The sequence below is a fragment of the Lissotriton helveticus genome, chromosome 7 (genome assembly GCF_964261635.1).
Source record: "Lissotriton helveticus chromosome 7, aLisHel1.1, whole genome shotgun sequence".
Classification (NCBI taxonomy): domain Eukaryota; kingdom Metazoa; phylum Chordata; class Amphibia; order Caudata; family Salamandridae; genus Lissotriton; species Lissotriton helveticus.
The window spans coordinates 549,216,467-549,238,337 of NC_136068.1; positions in this window are offsets into that span (position 1 = coordinate 549,216,467).

Here is a 21,871-nt window from a genome sequence, read left to right on the forward strand (position 1 = left end):
GGAGATAAACATCATGTACTTGACTTCTTTGGCCTGCAATTCCTTTTTAACTTCATCAAAGTTTTCAGTGCACCTGCAGGGTAAAGTCCAGAAAGAAGCAGATCACAGAATTTCCCAAGTGTAGTCATCCTGCGATTAAGCAGTCTGCAATAATGCATCTCTGTAATTTAGGGTCCATGCTATTATCGTACGTAGAGGGGCCCGAGCTTGGGGGAGGTCCCAGCGCTCGGAGGGCCCTCTCTGCAGAGAAGAAGTTGAACAGAATTTTGGGTTTGAGCTTATTGAGTTTAAGGTCCTCCAGGAAAAGGTCTATGCTTGGACCCTCTGCCACTATAGGTATGCTCACCATTCCTATGTTGTTTCTCCTGGCCCTTCCCTCCTCATCTTCCAGCTTTGCCACCATGCTGGTACTCTGGTTAAGGCCTGCAACTGTTCCTCTAATCTCTTTGCTGTTGAAAGTAGTCAGTTGGTGTACGTCTCTGCCACTGCTACTTTTTTGGATATCTATGGTTAATGCGCCAAGTTTTGGCTCAATAGGTGCTATAGAGCCCTGTAGATCCTGGATTGCAGCCAATATGGAGCACAGTGAGGGCTCCCCCCTGCTGCAGTTCTCCATCTGCCCCTCCACCATCTGCCCGCTGTGGCTGCGTGCCAGCGAAAAAGATTTCTTTACTATTTACTTATCCAGCTGTTTGGTTGCATGGACCAGTACCTCTCTGGAGCCGAGTAGTGTCACTTGAGGCAGTGCCCAGGGGGTCCCTCGATGCTGTCTGCACCTCACTGCCCCCATGGCCACTCCTCCAAATGGAAGTACAGACTCCAATCATGCAGTAAGTTGAACACACAGCGCTGCAAGTCGTCTTCAGAATTAGTGCATATCCGCTAGTTCTCCTTTGTGCAGGCAGTGTCCAGGTGCCACTTCTGTGGGCAAAGCGTACTTTTCAGTAGTGGCTGGTAAATGTTTTCTGAGGGGGCACTATGAGTCCAGGTGGGCCCCACTGCTTGAATAGTAGCGGTTGCTCGGGGGGACAATGTAAATTCATGGGGCAGAGGAAGACACCACCCTACTTCTGATTCGATGGTCTCCCCTTAGTCTCTCCGGAGGAGGTAATGCGGGCAAGTGAGAAGCCCCTCAATCAGCCTGGCTGTCTATATGAGAGGCAAGAGGACGGGGGGCTCTAGGCTGGTCAAATGTATCCTCCAGCCTCCATTGTTGACCCTAAACCCCCTCCAGTCATGGCACACTGGCAGCACTATCTTGATCAGACCCAAGCTTACTTGATCAAAGTTGTTAGGCCCCAGGGCCCCCTGTCTCAAAATAAAGGCCTCCTTTCTGGAATGCTCTCTGAGAGCCAGGAGCTCTACCATCCACCCCTTTCAGTCAGAAAGGTCAATCTCATCGCAGCGGGGTCCTCCGCCGCCTGACCCAGGGCAGGTCCTGCCCTCCTGATCACGATCTCTGTAGTGGCAGGCAGTTTATGCCTTAGCCACCAGCAGCTGGGCAAATCTCCATCCAGCAGCGCAAATCGAGCTCAGTGCCTCCTGGTCTCTTACCAGCTTATCGTAACTGAGTCCACCATGCCCGACCTCGGCTCGTTACATTCTGTCACTGCACTTTCTTACAGTAGCTATGGCTGCTGCAGTTCTATTGTGATCCTTCCTCTCCTTCAAGACACAGAGCTTCAGTCGGGTCTGCTGTCTCCGGGGCTTCCGGTGCCGGGCCAGCAGGTGGGCTGGTCCCCCAGTGATTATTCGGTGCCCAAGCACCGCAGGAGGAGTAAGAAGGGGAGAGGGGGCAAGGTCCCCCAGTCACTGGTCTGAATCATCCAACTCCCCACACCGTGTCATTGGGTCTCTCGTGGCCCATCTGCCATCTTCCTCTGTCATGTAGAGCAGGGATCCCTCTTCGATGTTGCGGGGGATCAAAGTTTTGAGAGTTTTATGGAATTGCACAGTTCTGGCAGGACTGTACACAGATGTCAGGGTATTTCTACCAGGTGGCTTTGGAGCCTTTCAAGCTTGCAGACATCCTCACCAGCAGCTAGTCATGCCCCGATATTTGGAAAAGTCGACCTGGTCCATAACCAGAACTGTACATGGAGGTCTGAGTCTCCTTCTACATATGGGTCTCATCTGGCTTTGCACCCTTTGCAGACTCTTGCTTGCTATTCCCCACCCTGGGAACCTGGTGGGCTTTCCGTACTCAACAGCTTCTCCTCCTGCCGAGCCAGGCAAATTCCTTGCCCCTTTTAGCAGACAGACTTGCTTCTAGGTTCTAGGAAGACCCTCAGCTCTTCTAGCAGAAAGTGCTGACCACAGAACATGTCCTCCCCTTTGGGGGACTGGTTGTCTGGCCGACACCAAACCTAAAAACACAGCAGTACTTTGAGTGCTCTGCGGAGAACTACCTTTCTTGGTTGGGAAAAACTTGCAACTGGACCAAAATAGGGTGATTTACAGCCCAAATATATATACATTTTCTAGAAAGGGGATGTGAATCCACTGTCTAAAGTTTCAGAACTGCTTTATGGGTGGTTCTTTTTCAAATGTCCTTTTTTCACCGTTCCTCATACACATCCTTTCTGCAAAATGCTGGCTCCCGCAACTGCTAGCAATGATGCTGGCTCCTATCGAAAACAAGAATACAATGAAGGGGCTACAATGCAACTTGCTTCTGTCCACTAGTCAGTCAGTGAGAATTCTGAAGAAACAAACATTAAAGCGCAACAACTCCTTTGCTAAAAAATCTCATGTGCTTTCCACTCATGTCTGCTGCTTTCCCCACCCAGTCCCAAAAACCTGAGGTAAGGGAATCACACGCTCCTCAATCAGGGATTCCCTTGTGCTCTCTATTCCAGTATAATATAAGTATACTCACCCTACTGCATCAATCGTTGCTTTTTTCAATTATTACACTTTAAAAGGACATGCAAGTAATGAAGCACGAATATGGAAACAGGAACTTGTTTAAAATCAAAATACATGTTGATTGGAGCAAAGTCTTTGCTCTGGGTTAGACTTGCTTTTTTCTTAAAGAACTGGCGTTATGCAATTGACTTTTTATGGTCTGCTTTCTTTTGAGTGCAGTAATTGGAAAAATCGAGGATTGGGGATACACATTGTGAGTGTGGTTTCATGATATTGGAGTAGAATATAAAGAAGCTGCTGATGGAGGGAGGGTCTGATTCACAAAGGCCTGATTCACACCCACTTTGTAGTAAATCTACTACTTTTGGTATTTGCAAACTCCGGGTCTGATTCACAAAGGGCTTTTGCACTTGTGGCAGAGGCCCCACAGTTGTGGAGAATTTTTGGCACCCAGGGCTTAATCCCCACAATGAGAATTATTGCAAAGAATCCAACCCGAGTGCCAGGACTCCCCCATGACTGCGAGCCTCCACCAAGAGTGAGGAGGCCATTTGTAAATCAGGCCTATTGAGTATAAATTTACTTAAAAAGTGCAATTTACATGTCTACAGCCCCAGAGTAATGCACTTGGCTAATTCTTGTGTGTGTGTGTGAGTGACATCTCTTACTAAACCCTTCCTTAATCCCCTGTTACTCCTCCCTAATCCTATCCCCTTTAGTAGTAAATCTGCCTTTTTTCCCATCCACTCCCCTGTGTCCCTTCCACATTGACTACTAAGATCTATACTTACATGTGCAGAGACTCAGCAGTCAGGGCACTGAACTCCGTTCACATAATTATAGGCAAAACATATATTTTCTAGTACTTTTTTAGTACAAAAAACTACAAAGTGCAGTTTGAGAATCAGGCCCTCCTGTTTTTGAGAGCTTTGAATGTTGCCAGTCCTACTTCGGGTCCATTAACTGTAAATGCAATATGTAACATTTTGTGTTAATGATAAATTGTAATCTTTATATCATTATAATTTATTTTTTATTTTATTGAGGAATTTGCCCCAATGACGTTACAACCAGAAGCAAAAGCATTGAAAATGATCATGGTCTACAGTGAATTTCTTCAATTCTGAATTGGAAACATGGGAGGGGATACCTTTGATGCTGTACTTGTTAACTGATTTGACAAGACTAAAAATCATGTAAACAATTGATTTAAAAATAATTTAAGTAAAAAAAAGTTGTTTCCTGAAATTATTCATGGATACATTGTTTTGTGAGACATCTCAACAAGGTGTTCCCTCTTGATAAAGTTTTACAGACTTTTATCATTGCTGCATGAGAGTATAAACGAAAGGTAATTTTCATTTCATTTTCATTTGTAACAGCTTTGATTTAGAAACGTACCAATATGTCCTTGCCATGGTTTTTGCAACCAATGAAATTAACAAAAATCCTGCAATTCTGCCTCAAATCAACTTGGGATACAAGATTTATGACTCTTGTCATTCTGAAGCAGCTGCAATTGAGGGGACATTATGGCTGCTATCCGGGCATGGGAAGACTGTCCCAAATTACAGCTGTGCGGCCAAATTAAAAACATCTGCCATCATTGGTGATCTTCCATCTGCAGCAACCCTTCCTATGGCCAGAATCCTTGGTGTCAGCAGGTATCCTCAGGTACGATATGGACTCAAAGTGTATTAGTAGTTCAGTAGCGATCCACTATAGGGTATTTCTGTAACTACGGAGCAGTGAGCTTTCATACACCGAAGTATGGGGTATATTATCAAGGGGGTTTATCTCCGCTTTTTTGGCTTTAAAAGCCAAGAAAGCGGAGATAAAATTATCTCCCTATTACCAAGCTGTCGCTAACACCAGTTAGTGACAGCTAATAGGAGATAGCGACCATCTTGGGCCCCGCTTTGCATGTCAGTGATATTTATCACTAATGACATGCAAAGTGGGCGTGCCAAGATGTTAGCGACTGGAAACAGTCGCTAACATCGCTATCTCCTATTACCAACTTTTGGAGATATTCGCGCTAAGCGCGAATATCTCCAAAAGCTAACACCTGCCCTGAGCAGTTCTTCACCATGTTATCCAATGGGAGGTGGATAACATGGCTAAGAGCATTTGCTCGATAATGCATGAATATCGCTGACTTTTCAGCGATATTCATGCATTGCGGCCGTTTTTTATCGCATTTGCGATAAACCTTGCTAATAGCAAGGTTTATCTGCGATAAAAATCGCCGATGTGCGGCGATAATTTTTGTCTCTAAACAAGTTAGAGACAAAAATTATCGCTAGTTGTTGGTAATATGCCCCTATGTTTCATAATTATGTTTGCAATGCCTTCTTAATAATTGCTTATTCTGTGAGGAATATTGTTTAAAATATTTGTAATATATTCCTAATTGCATCACATAAATTTCCTCTATTCCAAGAAAAATATTGATGATGCAGTATTTCTGGTCCATAATAATTGTAATACCTTCCTAATTCATCCCCTAACTTGCTTCTATAGCAAGGAAATTATTAGTAATGCAAAATATATTTTTATTTTTACTAGTGTAAGCATCAGTGTTTAAATATATGTAGGAAAAGCCAATCCTTACTCACCTTCAGCCACTGGAACAATTTGGGTAATTGCTGACGTGCGATCCAAAGTTTAGGCAACTAAGAATGCACCTTATTGTAAGTGAACCCTGATAATTACAGTGCCAATGCACAGAATTCACCTTCAAACCAGAGTTTTTGGTTTTGACTCCGTTTAATCTATGTTTTTTTTTTAATCTCAGAGCTGCATTGTTTTTGTTCATCACTAGCTGTAAAGCACAGTTGACCATCATTCCCTGTGCAACAGTTTCAGGGACCTTTTTTAAAAAATTAACTAATATTTAAAATGTCTCATTATATTTGAGTATTACTACTTTGTAAATTTATGTTGCGCCCCTAGACCTTTTTGGTATGAGGATAAGGTCAGATAACTGACACATGTTTGTTTGTTTATTGATTGATTTATTGATTGATTTAAGAATTTTCTGTAGCGCTCTGACATTCTGGAGTATAACACATATTAAATAGATAACACAAATCAAACGAATATTGACAGTTTTAATATGAATATGACAGGAAGGGGACTAAAAGTGTATATCAGATGGGATCAGCTTTGAGAGCAGCTGCTTATTGGGCAGATTTAGTCTGACAAAAAGGATATTGTAAATGTTTGCGGAAGATCGTGAGACTAGGGTTTGGTATTAAAATGCTCTTTAATGATTTCCAGAAGATGATACTTGCTCTGGAAAAGGAAAGATGTTTAACCTGTGATTTTATGATACTAGGGCATTTGAAGAGTGTTTTATTCTTACTTTGCAGGTGTATTTTGCCACTAGAAATTTTGAGCTAGTCCGTAAGTTTGAAAGGAATGTTTAGATGTTGTGCTTTGTACTTGAGGATTCCCAATATGATCTTACCTGTCGCCTCGTTTCATAATCAATGAAGGGCAGAAATAATGGGTGTAATATGGTCATACTTACTCAAGGATGAGAAGAGTCTGACCTTAACATCAAGCATGGCATTCAGTGGGGTAATTGATCATTTTGGCAGAACTGCCAGGACTGCATTACCAAAGCCATGTTGTGATGTAATTAAATCATGAGCATCAACCGTTACTTGCTCAGATGTCAACAATGGTATTATGTTCTTTAGTGGTAAGCATTGAGTATGAAATCTAGAGAGACTATGGTGGTAGAGAAGGACAGAATGACAGATGTTTTAGTAGATCAAGCTCAGCATTGTTTTTGGATTTCAGGGAAAATAAAATAACGTTGGTGGTCATCAAACTTTGTAGGCTGGTGAGTGCAGTGTAATTTGATGATGGCATGTTTCAATGAGGTTTTGGTATAAACATATTCACAGCACATTGATGAAGCAAGACACATTGAACTCAATGGCTCAAGGTGAAGATTGAAAAGCAAGGGAGCTAGTACGGAACCATCATGAAGTATCTTATCCCAAACTGGAGTGCAAAGACAACTTGAAGGATCAGGTACATATATTCATAGGTTACTACAGAATTAAGCAAATAAACTGGAGGTCAGCATACAACTGCATTGTCAGTTGAAATCACAACATTCCAGCCCACTCTAGAACCATCAACTTCCTAGAACTGCTCCAAAACATTCACTAATGGAGCACTAAACTACAAACCTTACTCAAAATTTACCAAAAAGAATGACTCGGCACCCACTAATAATAATAACAAATCTTTATTTGGATATAAAAATAACATCCTTAAAAGAAACACCAACAACGATACACAATGTAAAAAGAGAAACTTAAAAACTAGCAACACATAAGCAGCGACGGGTAAGTACAGGTCAGAGACATTATACAACTCCAAATAGTATTAAACTAACTTTAATAGGGTAGAAAGTTGCGGTACCAGTAATTGGCAATAATGGGCTTGTGAACCAAACAACTGTTAGCAAATAGTTACAGATATTAAAAATAAATACGAATAAAAATAGCAGCAACAGTTAAATAGCAACGGGTTGTAAGAAAATGCAAAGATAAAAAGAGTTTTTAACAGTTTAAAAATCTTGCAATTTGATTTAGGTTGTTGTCGTCAGGAGGCGATATACAAGGCGAATGTAGGTTGTGAGGCCTATGTTTAAAGCTGTGTTTTCTGGGCTTAGGGCCGCGATAATTGTTTGTCTGCAAGACCGAATTCCCAGCCTGTTCCACTCCACTTTCAATTTGAGTCTGCGCAGTGACATAAATGCTGGGCAGAGACAGATCACATGCTCCATTGTTTCAACCGTTCTTCTGCACCCTCTGCACCATAGTACATCAGACATACGGCGCCAGCCTGGCAGATCTTTTAGAAATTGCCAGTCACCGAGTCTGATGGCCATAAAACTAAGTTTTAGGTGCAGAGAATACGTGCATGACAGATAGGATGCGGGAGCTATACACCCGTACGAGTTCATAATAGCCCAGGCGTGTCTACGTTTGGCAAGGAGGTTTTTATCAGTAATGAGAGAACTCATTCTAACACATTTCTTGACGGTGCTTTTAAATACTGACACGCTGGGGTTGAGGTCCCATAGGTCGCCCGCAGAGAGTTCTAGGATGGAATCTTTAAAAAGGCGACCATACGAGCCCCCTGGGTTTTTCTCGATGATATCTAGCCAAACTAGTGACTCCAGTGTGCCTACGTCTGCTTGTCTTAGTTTATGGCAAAAATTTAAAAACGTGCCAGTGCTAGAGACTTCGTAGTTTAATAAGCCAAGTTCTAGCCTAATCTGAGCAGCAGAGGCACTTTTGGGCAAGCGGAGGACCTTTTTATAGATTTTGGTGACATGTTGGTTTAAAATCTTGTTTAGTTTAACCTTAAAAGTCTCTATGCCATATGCCAGTGTCGGGCCAATTTTTGCTCTCATTACCTCAAGTAAAGGTGTTAGGCTTGGGCCGGCCAGCTTTTTTGAGAGCTTTGAGAGGGTCACCTGTAGGGTCAGAGCTTTAACTGATATCTCCTTACGTTGTTTAGCAAGGTTGCCCCTTGAGTCAAGGTTAACCCCTAGGTATTTATATGTGCTTCCTACTGCAATACTCATGTTGTTGTACATCCATCCTCCCCCTGCTTTTCTTTTTTCACCGAAGGTAACCACTTGTGTTTTCTTTAGGTTAACCTCTAGTTGATTTACAGTGGTGTAATTGCATAATTTAGCTAGGAGCCTTTGTATCCCCACTCGTGTGAGACTAAAAAGCACTGGATCGTCAGCGTAGAGCAAGTTGCTTATGGGAACTCCACCCATCTTTGGTGGGTGACTGTTGGTTTCTTCTAAGGCTGTCGGCAAATCAGCTATAAACAGATTAAAGAGAAGCGGGGCCAACACACAACCCTGCTTGACACCCCTGGTTGTCATGATTTTCCGGGAGAGATGTGTGCCGGACCCCAGCTTCACCTGAACCCATGTATCTGAGTGTAACTGAATAATTGCCTCCAGAGTTTTCGTGGGATTCCCCATTTCTTTAACTTTTCCCATAATGCTGCCCTGGGGACCCGCTCGAAGGCGGCTTTAAAATCAACGAAACAACAAAAAACCGCCCTGGATGTGGCGCAAACTTTGTCAACAATTATGGCCAATGTTAATAAGTTGGTCATGGTCCCGGATTTAGCAGTGAAGCCTGTTTGAGTCATTGGGATCAAGTTGTTCACGTCCACCCATGCTCTCAACTCATTCAGGAGAATGCCGGCGTAGTGCTTGGCCTCAATGTCCAAGAGAGCAATTAGTCTATAGTTATTTGGGGATGAATGGGAGCCTGATTTATAAATTGGGTGGATTCTTGCCCCACGCCAGGAGTCCAGTATAATTGAGGTTCTGAGAGAGTAGTTAAAAAGGTTGGTTAAATGACCTGACCAAAATGGTACATTTGATGTAAATAAATTCTGTGGAAGGCCATTGGGGCCCGGGGCTCCGTCCGATCTTGCTTTCAACAATGCTGTAGTGACTCTTTCTTGGGTGATCTGGAGGTCATCGGTGCATGGGTCCAAGCAACCAGTGGACCCACTCCAGCTGTTGCTTGTACCTGTTTGCTTCAGCCTGAGAGCACATGTGTCTGTAAGCGCTGTTCCTTCTGGGGACTTAAGTGCTCTCCCAGAAAAGTAAACCAACTGGCTTCTTGAATGTTAGCTGACCCCAAGCTGCACTTGCTGGAGTTTTGACGATTAATTAAGGCCCAGAATTTTCTTGCGTTGCAATTTTTGCTTTCCCATAGTAATTTGCACCAGAATTCATTTTCTTGAAGTTGCTTTTCTTTCTGTACTGCCTGCCTGAACAGTTTTTGTGCAGATTTATACGCCTTAAGGTGCTCGACATCTCCCGGAGATTTCATTAGAGACCGCAGGGCGCTGTTCCTAGATGTCTTTAGCGCCCTTGTTTCTCGTGATATTGAATGCTGGCGACTAGCCGAGTCCATCTGATAGTGGTGTTTGATTGGGAAAAGGGATATCAGTTGTGCGCAAAGCGTCGACCATGCCGCGGCTGAAGAAAACCCCGGGTCAGAACAGTCTGAAATAAAAGCCTGGCTTGCCTCCTTGACAAGGGGTATTATGTCGTCGCTCCATCTTAGGCGTTTCAAATTGTCACAGTGCATTCCTGTGAATGAGTTTGGAGCGGTTTTGTGGAACTCTGGATTTATTTTAAGCATTATGGACTGAGGTCGATGATCGCTTTCAGTTCGCGGGTGGATGCTAAAGTTGCCCAGATGTTTCAGCAAAGCCGAGTTGCAGATGGTATAATCTAAATACGAGTGCTTGCGGCCATTCGTCCAAGACCAATTTGGAGGAGTGTCATTTTTGGATCTTCCATTTATTACCAGAAATCCTGCGCTGTGGAGTTGCAGCACGCAGAGTTCTCCCAGACCGCAGTAGCCTTGGTTTGGTGGTTTAGACTGTTCTTTTACCTCTGCAAATGAAAATGGGGTTAGCCCTTCGCAATCTTCTGTATTACCTTGAAATAGATTGGTGTTGAAGTCCCCTGTGATTATACAGTCTGCGTGAGGTTGATCCGCAGCCAGGGCCCGCACAATTTTCATTAGACGAGTTAGATGGCTCTTTTTTGAGCGGGTACTGGGATTGATGTAGATGTTAAGCAACAGGAGTGGACGTTGTTTACTCCACGAATAGATTTTGACACCCAGTAACCAGTCTTCGTAGAAATTTAAAGACACAATCGGGCCTTTTAGATTTTCGGAGACATAGATCGACAGGCCCCCTTTGGGATGGCCAAAAAGGCGGTCTCTAATTGCTGGTTTCCAAAATTCAATGAAGCCTGTAACTGGGGTGTTTTGGGTGGCCCATGTTTCTTGAAGTGCTATTACTGTGTGCCCAAATATAAAGGAGTGTGTGTTCAAATTGGTGTTTTTGTTGTGGAAACCACTGATGTTCCATGAGCACAAAGTAAATGAGGAATCCCGGCCCAAAATTGGGGCTTTACGAGTAACACAGCTCGGGGTGTCGGGATGACGGAGGTCATATAATTTGAATTTAAAAGAATAGATTCTCGGGGTCAAGCCATTTTGTTGCAAGACAGGGCTGCTGGAAGCCACCCCCAGTCTTTCGTTTTGCCCAGGTTGGAGATTATGTTCAAGGGAATTGAGTTCCCCTCCGTTGTCCCCAGGGCGTTTCTTAAAATAGAGTAAGGCCTAGGTTTGGCTCCTGGTTCTATAGTTTCGGCTTTCTTCAGGGTGTCCTGATGGTTAAGCAGCTGCAAAGGATAACCTGGGGGGTTATGGGGGTAGATTTTAATGCCCCATTCCCGAACAATTGCACTATTTTCAGTGAATGCTCGTGCCCAGGTTGCTGATTTAAGTGACACCAGGGTTACCTCAGAGGGTTGATTGCCTCGTGGTGGCAAGAATTCAATAGACTCAATGTCTTCTGTTGTAAACGCCTCAAAGCCCGGTACTCCGTTTCGCTAGTTTTATTATATTTGACCTGTTAAGGGTGTCATGTCGACCCTTTGAGATGTATTCTGGGGCGAAGAGTATTTTAGCACCCTGTGTGTTGCCTTTGACCCCCTTACTGCTAGGGCTTGTATTGGGGTGAAGAGTTTTTACTGTTGGACAACCCGCGTCTGGGCCCAGTCGGGGCTGAAGAGAATTTAGTAAGCCTCTACCCAATGTCTGATTGTTTAAGGATGGAGTTGATTTGTTGTTATGGGCTTCTGTTACAGTGCTGGGCCCAATGATTGAGTTTGCCTCGATTAATTTATTGTTGTGGATTACTTTTTCGAAACTGGGACTAGTAGTTAAGTTAGCCTGCTGAGGTAAACTAGAAGTAGGGGCAGATTGAAATTGTGTTGTCATGGCTTTAGTCATTGATTGAGTTGGGTCACTGGAGTTGGCTATTAGTGGATCGGTGGGGGGTTGAGACTCAGTTACTGCTGCGATTACAGATGTGGTGGTGCAATCCTGTCTACTGCCCAAAGTTTGTTGGAAGACACTCGGGTTTGAATCGTACTTAAGTATGCTTTTACTGGAAATTGATGCCCTGGGAGTTAATTGAGGGACGCTTTGGGCTTTTTTATTACTAGCGTTTACAAATAGCGGGAATAATTTGGGGAGATCATTTGTTTGATTTAATCTTAGTTTGTTTCTCTGTTTGCGCTGGCGTTTGCGCTCCCTCTTGCTAATATGGAGGGGTGGGGCAGAGAGTGTGTCCAGTGTGGAGATAGTGGCAGGGCTGGCAAACGCCGTTGCCCTATTGGCGCTAATGGGTTCCGGGTCCCCATTTGGTGGATCAGTACTTGTGGCGAGGTCGCGGGCAGCACTGCCATGGAGAGTGACCCCATGGAGCTATGAGGGACCTCTCGATGGACAGTTGCCACAGGTTCTGCCACCCCGCTCGACTGTGGCACAGCCGTTAAGCTGTGCGGAGGGTTGAGCGGTTCGGAGGTCATAGTTGAGGAATTTTGATTTGGCTTGAGGAAAGTTTCAGATTGGTTGCCTCCCTTCAATTGCTTAACCTCGCTTATAACGGTGGATAAGAAGGACGGAAGCGAGGATAGCGAATCGATAATAGGCGAGCAGCAGCAGACCGATTGGACTAATTTGGAGGATGATTGTGCTCCTATAATTAGATTGTTTAATTTGTCCAATTTATTATCGATCCCTGCTGTGAACAGTGCTAAAGTGTTCAGCAGGTCATCCTGGATGTCCAGTTTGTCCGAGTGATAATTCAAAGCAGTAACTGTTGATTGAAAGGTGAGAAGTAGTTGGGGCCAAATACTCAATTTTGTAAGGGCATCTGACTGTAAGTCTGTTGTTGGTGTAAAGTTAGGCGAATTCTGGTTTTTTTTTTTTTTAAATGGACAGGTCCGCTAACAGTTGATCATTGATGTCAGTTTTTTGGGGTGGATTTGGGGGGGCAGTTATTTCTACTGGCGATGCACAAGAGTGTTGTTGCTGGGGAATTGCCTAATGTACACTTCCCTCAGGAGGACTTGGGGCGTGAGGAATGGGGGAGCTGAACAATTCAAAATTAGATGCAGGAGTCTTTTGAGCATGTGTTTGTGCGAAAATTAAATGAGAATGTGATACTGGGGGGCCTTCCCTGGGTACTCCGTGAGTTTGTGGTAAAAGAACTAAAGGTTTCACTGATTGCTGAAGTTGCCATGGTTCAGGGCTTGGGTTGAAAGTTAAAGACAAAGGAGGCGGTTGACTGGGGCAGACCTCTTGCTCAGGGAGATCAAATTGGGGCAAAGGTAGTCTTTGGGAGGGTTGGCGACTTGGTACTGCATTTTGAGGGTCTCTCCCCATGTATGTCAAAGGTGGTGATTGTCTAAGGCAAACCTCTTGCTTGTAGAAGTCTTGTTGAAGGGAGAACTGACTTGGAGCTGATTGAAGACTTGGTGGTAAGTTTTGGGAAGCTCTCCGAGACGGGTCCTCCGGGAAGGTGTTCTGGGTGTTCTGGGTGGAGGGTGAGGAGCCAAAGATGTACATGTCCTTGACCAGGGTGGATTTATTGGTCGTTGGTGACTGCAGTTGGGGCGGAAACGTATTTAGATCTGCAGCTCGCTCTGTCACACAAGGCTTATTTGACTCTAGATATTGAGGAGGAGAGGTCAACTTGGCCCCACCCGGTGCTTTTTTAAAAAAGTCCAGAAGGGTGAGGGGATTTACGCCGTTCGAGGATGAAACACGTAAGGGAGCCAAACCCGTGTTGTTTGAGTGTTGTCCTTCGTTGTGTAGGGATTGGGTGGCCTTCAGTATGGCCTTGAGAGACTGTGGACTCGCAGGGGGGTGCTCCGCAGCTATTTCTGAATGCTTAAGTTTCTTCCGTTTTATTATTGGTGGAGGTTTTCTTGTTTTCCCTGATCTCATCCTCTTTGTGTTTGTAGTGTTGTTCGTAGGGCTGTTCAAGCCAGTGAAGATGTAGGCTTGAACGGGAGGAGACGTCTTGCAAACTCTCTCAATGTTGCTGGCAGTGTTCAACCAGGTTTGCTTGGATGTGGTGTCTTGGTTGTAGTATTGGTTTGCTTGATGTTTTGTTAAATTGCAAAACCCGCAGTTGTCACTCAGACTTGTCTTGGGGCTGTGTTGATCTGAACCCAACCGGCCACCCAGGTTGGATGGCCAGGGTTTAAGCATGTGGCACCCCCCCCGCACGCTTGGTCCCAACCCCGTCCCCAGCCTGCTGGCTCCTGTCTGAAGGTCCCTATTGACCCCTCGCCCCCGGTCCATGCCGGTCACCTCTCCCCACTCCAATGCAGCCCCCCTACCAGAAAGGCTGCACAATGGGGGCGAAAGGGCCGTCGCGGCCCGACTGCGACTAGGTATGGTACCAACAGCGGTGAAGCAGGCTAAGGTTGAGGGGGGGCGGGGGGAGCAGGGCAAGGACTGGGAGTGCTTTTGCGAGCGGAAAGCCTCGGCAAGTGGCGCCAAGTGGTGCAGGCGATGGGGACGGAGGAGAGGGGGAGCAGGGGCAGGACAGAGCAGGCACAAAAAACGGTGACCCAAAACAATCAGGCTTAGGTTGGTCACCGAGGCGTGGTCGCTGAGTGAGGTTCAGTAAAGCGCAGCCCTGGATCCTGCGCTTACACCGGCTGGGGAAGAATGAAAAGACCCAAGACAGCTAGGAACCCACTGGGCGGTATTACAGGCGGTTTTGAGGGCAGGGCGACCAAATGGAAGAGAGCTTGCCCGGGGCTTGCTTTAGTCAAAGTGCACGCTTTATGAGTGCCGACAAGCTGACGCCACCATCACTCTGTTCTCATTTTTGAAGTCTAAGAAACCCCCACCTTACCGACCGTGGCATGGGTCTCCGCCTCCGCCTCCGGGTGTCCCTGCTTGTCGTTTCACCGTTTCACCATCAGCTTCCTCAGCCGGCAGCAGCGCAGACAGCAGTAGTAACAACTGTAGTTGCAGCCACAGCGATTATCAACAGCGCTCTCAGCACTCAGCTCACCCACACCTCGGCCCGACCTCTGCGCCCCCCGTGAGGGCAAAACATGCACTGGGAAAGTTCTGGGAAGTTCTAGTCCGCTCGCACGGAGATAGTCCGTTTCCGAGCTGCTCGCCGCCGCCGCGCTCACTCAACTCAGCTCCTCCCCTCACCACTACCTCGTCACACGCTCTCGCCGTCGGCTCACGCTGTCAGCAAACCGCAGTCAGTGTCCGCGGCCAAATGAATGTAATTGAAATATACACTTATGACTCGGCACCCACTAGTTATCATAGTTTCTGTTGATAGGCAAATCAATTGAAGGTATAGAATTAAATTACAACTAAATCCCATAATCCACAGTCTCAATTGGAATTGTTACTTAAAGGTTTATTCCTTTATTCATAATCTTCTAATTATTTTAAATAGCTTTTTTTTATTTAACGATAGACAACACATTTAATCCTAAAAGGACTTCTTCAGGGATACAAAACACTTGAAATAATAAAAACTTTAAAATCAATATATAAAAGCAAATCGACATAATACAAAATGCAACCAAAAAACATACATTCAAAGAATCACCTTATTGGTTACAAACATAAGCTGTAAAAAACAATTTTAATAGGAGGAAAAGAATAGACGTTCTCTATATGAAGGGCTATATTCACTATGCACCATACCATGCACAGCTTTCATGATTATTAAATTATTAACCAGGATTACCGTGAGGCTAAAAGCCATAGAACTATTTACATACAGATTGCCAGAAGTTATCTTCATTCTAATCACTATAACACTAATTGTCAAAGCATAACTGGGGGTAGAGGCATTTAAAGGGGGAAATAATCAATTTACTGGTATGGAAAGTGTTTCTAAGCTATTAAAGATAAGTGTGGACCTAAAACTTCCTTAAGTTAGTATTCAACATGAGTCCACAGCCAATTATACCATGGGCTGGTGTTTTCCTCTGAGTGACATAGTATTCAAATTAATCTTCCTTGCGTTGAAAATAAGTAACGCCTTAGAACTTGGAACACTCTATGTTCTTCCTCCAAAGACAATGGTGTGTAAATGTGTAGTCCCTAAAAGCAAAAAGGTCCTTTTGCAGTCTTATTATAAGTGTTAAGCCAAAGTTTCAAGAATAAGGATCTAAATTAAGTACACTGTTATGAGTGCTTATTAACCCCTTCCACGCTGATGACGAGCTGGGCTCGTCATGAGGTAGCATCCTGCTACACTCATGACGAGCCCAGCTCGTCACGTAAAATGCGGTTTCGCAAAACTCCGCGTACGAGCGGAATTCCGCCCGCACGCATGCGGTTAAAAAAAAATTCTCATAGTGCAAACCCTAATCTACATTGGCTTCATAGGTGATACGAAAATCATTAGACACTACTTAACATTCCCCCTTTGAAACAAAACAAAAACACCATGCAAGCCAAGAAAACTTATTTGAGAAAAGCAAATCCTTCACGTATAATTGAAAGGCATACCCTTCTTTCAAACACTTATCCAAATCATAGAACTTCTCAAATTCTCTATCTGCAATTTACCTGGCCTAGAACCTTCATTCTCAGAAGTTGTGCCAGAAAAATAATGATGCCTGTTCATTTTGTCAACTGTTCCACTCACTCTTTGAATTCTGACTGCACTCCCATATTTAGGATCTCCTTTAGGTACATGTCCAGGTTTCTTCAGACGTACAAAATCCTCTACTTGAAGTTTACTGGCCTTGACTCTTTTCCTAGCATCAAAATATTTTTTGTTGTACTTAAGTATATCCCACTCTTGCTCTCACTCTTACATCAAGATCTTCCACAGTGATACTCTGCCTAACCCACCTAGACATCCAACATAGATAAAGATGTGCAGTTGATCTCTTCACACGTAACCATTTAAAAGGAAAAACCCCAGTTGCAAAATATGGTGTGGTGCAGTAGATCTCACAGCATTGACTGCAATGCAATTTTTAGCTAAACCCCACTATATACATTGCCCCAACACTCTATTTATATGGTTGACATGACTATTAGTTTAGGGTTATACAAAAAGCTTTTTGAATGCCTAACACCAATCGATTTTAGAAAATCGGACACTTCAGTTCTGACAAACTGCAGGCCATTCTCAGACACTAATTTCACAGGAATATTAACTCTCCAAAAACATCTTTGAAAAAACCAACTTTTAAGTCTTTTATAAACTTGAATTCAGGCTATTTATGTGATAATCTACAGGTAGTAAAGCAAACCTAGTATTCGCTGGCAGTCAATTGAAAGGCCTAAATGGGTCAACACCTAACTTCTCTCATGGTACAGACAGAAATCGACTGGCTGGAGAGGAGGTGAACTTACTGTATGATTCTTGTCACAGCTGTTACATATGATGCACCCCAGAATAACGATTTCAATATCTTTGTCCATATTGGACCACCCAAAAATTACCCTAAAATGCTGTTTGGTTATTGTGCACCCCAAATGTCCTTTGTTTGCACTTGAAATCAAAGTCATACTCAATTTTCCTAGAGGTATAGGTTTATAATTTCTCATCAGCACATCATCCTCCATGGTCAACTCATCTGCAACTTTTTCAAATGGTTGAAGACTAACAACAATGTTCCTGTCCCTGGGCCACCCTAATTCACTAGAACGCATCGCCTCACCAAGTGCCTGATCTTCAAGTAATACTGTGCTTCATTCTTTCCCTGACAGCTTTCAAGGCCATTGTAATCCTCACTCTTACCTTCCTCACAACCAACTTTAATTGGGAAACATGACAATTAGTCAGTACAACCATTTTTGTCAACAGGTATAAAATAATATTAATAATAATAATAATAATAATAATAATAATAATAATAATAATAATAATAATAAGAATAAGAATAAGAATAATAAGAATAAGAATAATACAACCTATAAAGCAGATGGCTACTTCCAATGAAGTGTCCTAGAGGTAGTGGGCTTGCTTCAGAGATAAAGACTTGTCCATACATAAGGAATTAACTAGATTCAAATAACCAAGTTTTCAGTTTTTCCTAAAAATCCCCTCAGAAGGAGCTAGTCGGAGTTCCAAAAGAAGTAAGTTCCTGATTTTAGTGGCCGAATAACTAAAGGTGCAAACACCAATTCTTTTTTATTTAAATCTTGGAGCCGTAACCAGTTCAGTAGTGGCCAACCTCAGATTACTCATTGGGTCATACAAGGTAACCATATTGTGTAAATAGGATGGGCCTTAAAATGACAGTGCATTAAAAAAGTAACAAAGAGCCTTGAAAGGGATTCTCTGTTTCACCAGCAGCCAGTGTAACTTCTTTAGTGTGGTGCTGACAGAAGATCCTCATGGAAGACCAGCAATGTTCACATCGCTGCATTCTGCACCCATTGGAGCCTGTTCAATCACATTTGGGTGACCCCCAGATAAAGAACATTGCAGTAATCCAAACGGGATCTAACCAGGGCCCGAATTACTGTTTTCTGAGCAGACTTTGGGAGAAAATGAAGAACTTTTTTCAGAGGTCTTAACATCCCAAAGATCTTTCCAGCAAGGGTGGTGATTTGGCATCAAAGGAGAGTTTCTCGTCAAACCAGATGCACAAAATCCACACCTTGGGTTTGGGAGCTGGTAAAGGGCCAAACTTTTCTGGCCACCAGGCATTAGACCAGCTATTATGGTGTTTGCCTAGTAGCAGAACCTCCATTTTCCAGTATTAAGTTTTAAGCCATTATGGTCCAACAACAGAACAATGTCTGAAAAACATGTGCATAGGGAGGAGGTCATTGACATTATACTGTAACAACTTTGTCAAAAGTCTTGTAATCCTACTTCTTGGCTTAGTAAAAGATTTCAGGATTGGGGTGTCCGATTACAGTGACCATCAGCCCCAAGAACTCACTCTAGGCATCCAGGGCACTGCCACAACATACGCAACTTCAGAACCCTGTCAGACCACGAGATACCAACATAGGAGAATCCGTTGTAAAATACGCGACCCAGAAAAGCTATCAGCTGCTGCAAAAACAACGGGGGAAGAAATCAAACTCACCGAAGGAAGCACCGTCCAAGAATGGGAAATCTTTACCAAAGCTATGGGCCAACCCGCCCCACCTGCTGTCACCCAACCTGTACAAAAAGTGCCTCAGCCAGAACAAAGCATCTGGGCAGGAACAAGCCAGTGCACCCACTTGCCATCAAGTGAGCATGCCGAATTAAGACAACTAAGGGGCGACATAAACAGAGCAATTCGCTCTATTCGCCAAAACAGCACAACTGCCGGCACCATTGATGCACTAAGAAAACTTCGAACAAGGAAAAAGAAAATCATCTGGCGCACAAAAAAGGAATACAAAGAATCACTCAGGCCTAAACTACTCCATGATACCAAAATGAATAACAGTGCCCGATTCTGGCAAACGGTCAAGAGCATCGAAAATCCATCGGCACCCAGGAACAACTCCGACATAACGGAGGACGTTTGGACAACCTATCTGCAAAACTACTTTAACGCAGGGCCCCAAACCAACTTGCAAAAACCAGATGAGTTCTATGCTGATCTATCTCGGCCCACCCTTTATAGGAATAATCTACCACCTAGTTCCTCCCTAAAAACGATTGAGGACAGAATACAGCACAGCCACCAAGAGGGTGCCCCCGGGCCAAACGGCTTGCCTCCATTGTTATGCAAACGAGATCAAAAGTATTGGTCTGGCTCATTACTAAAGCTCTTTGGCAACATTACTACAACAGGAAGAAGAGGAACAATCCCAGAATCCTGGAAAGGCTCAATCCTCTCGCCTATCTATAAAAAAGGCTGTAAAAGTGATCCAAAAAACTACAGGCTCATCGCCCTCATTGACATCGAGGCCAAGTACTATGCGGGACTTATTCTAGCCGACCTCTGGGAATGGGCAAGGGAAAAGGCCTTAATTCCAATTAACCATACAGGCTTCCAGGAAAACCTGGGAACCACCACAAACATCCTGGCTTTTTCCCTTTTAGCCGATTCCACAAAAGCAGCAAGAAAACCATTATTTGTCTGTTTCATTGATTACAAAGCTGCCTTTGACAGCATAGATCGAGGAAAGCTATGGTCAAAGCTAGTACGATGGGAAATACCTCCCGCCCTTCTGAATCAACTCATCCTACTACATTCCGATACATGGGCCCAAATAAAACCGGGGAGTGGTACAATCGTATCCAGGCAGATCCCAACCTCCAGAGGCTTAAAGCAGGGCCGCGTTTTGGCTCCTACTCTATTTAACCTCTTCGTGGCTGATCTTTCAACTGACCTAGATAATTGTAACCATCATGCACCAAACCTGGGAGGCCTCCCTCTCTCAAATTTACTGTACGCCGACGACCTGATCTTAATCAGTCAAACCCCAGTCGGCTTACAACACCTGCTCCATACTACGAACAACCACGCCTCAAAAAACGGGTTAGAAATCAACTTAGAAAAGTCAAAAATAATGGTGCTAAACCAGCGCAACCCAAAAAAGCGACTGAAATGGCAGCTGGGCGAGAGAGAACTTGAAGTCGTCCACGACTATAAATATTTAGGAATTATCTTTGAAGAATGGGACATATGACCAACAAAAAGGGGTGATTCAGAGACGAGGAACCATCTTAGCAATCACCCTGAAAAATCTTAAAAGCAAAATAGCAGGACCAAACCTGCTCCCGCTGCTTGAAGTGCTTTGTGCAAAGCTGCTGCCCTCGCTCACATACGGCAGCGAGGCCTTGCGAGGGTCGGACGAAGAAACCCTCAACAAAACGGTCGCTAAACCTTTAAGAATATTCTTCAAGCTTCCTAAATACACCTCCCCAGCCCAACTACGCCTCAAATTTGGAATAGTAAACCAGAGAATAAGCAGGAAGGCCGCATATGTAAAGTGCTGGTATAAAATAAAGAGTGCAGAGGCGGGCTCGCTGAACTCATTTCTATGGAAGGAAATATCAAGGAAACAAGCCTCACCGGCCGAAGACTACCTCCAATCAGGGATCAGCTTGTTAGCCCTGGAGAATATTTGGGAGTCAGGACTCCCATTCAAGAACGTAAAAGACCTGGTGAATAAGTCAACAAAGCTCGTCTCCACCGCAAATGATAAATAATGTCTAAATAAGAGGGCCCATAGCTGGTTCGTGATACAAAGCTATCCGAAATGCTCACCACAACCGTACTTCGGTACCAGCTTTTCCGGGCCATTAAAGGAAGGCTTCTCGGCACTGAGGATGGGGATCCTTCCTGTCAAACCACATTTGCCCCCCTGGAAACGTATATTCACATCTACACAATGCAGACTATGCGGCGAAACTAAAGAAGATATGCTGCATCTCCTATGCATATGTAAGTTCCTAGACCGGGAGAGGAGAGAATGCTAAAACCGCATATAAATTAAATGCATATCCGGACGTGCAGACACTCAGTGAAGGCATGCTTCTGCGGGGCCAATGTTAAACTAACCTGCAGCTTTGTCCGCTACATGAAAACTGCCCAAATAAAGCTTCTCGCCGCAGCCTGAGCACAGTTGCGCGCACCCAAGCTCTTTTATCCGGCAACTCTCTTTGACTCCCACTACGCTCCGACCCTGAGGCAGTCGTCCACGACCACACAATAGACTATTAGATCTACGGACACTGAAGTCACCCCCAGATGGGGACTCACCCTTATTTCTTCCTTAAATTTTATACCTCAATCACAAACAAACTATATGTAGTTTTAACCAGAAAATTGGTCGATTTTAATGTATATCCATCACGTTGTTTTTTAAGACAATATGAAATGATGTCACAAATATGTATCGTTTTATACATTTTATACTGATGTGTGTACTGCTCAGATTTTAATTAATCAAGCAATAAAAACTTACTTACTTACTTGTAATCCTAGGGGTGAATTACTTCACATTTCACACTGACTATAAGTATTAATGGCTTGTGGTCAGTCCATATAATACATTTCTTTCCCACAAGTAGATTCTCAACTTTGTGATTGGCAAACAACATGCCAATACTTCCCTTTCAATTAATGAGTAATCCATTTCTGCTTCCTTCA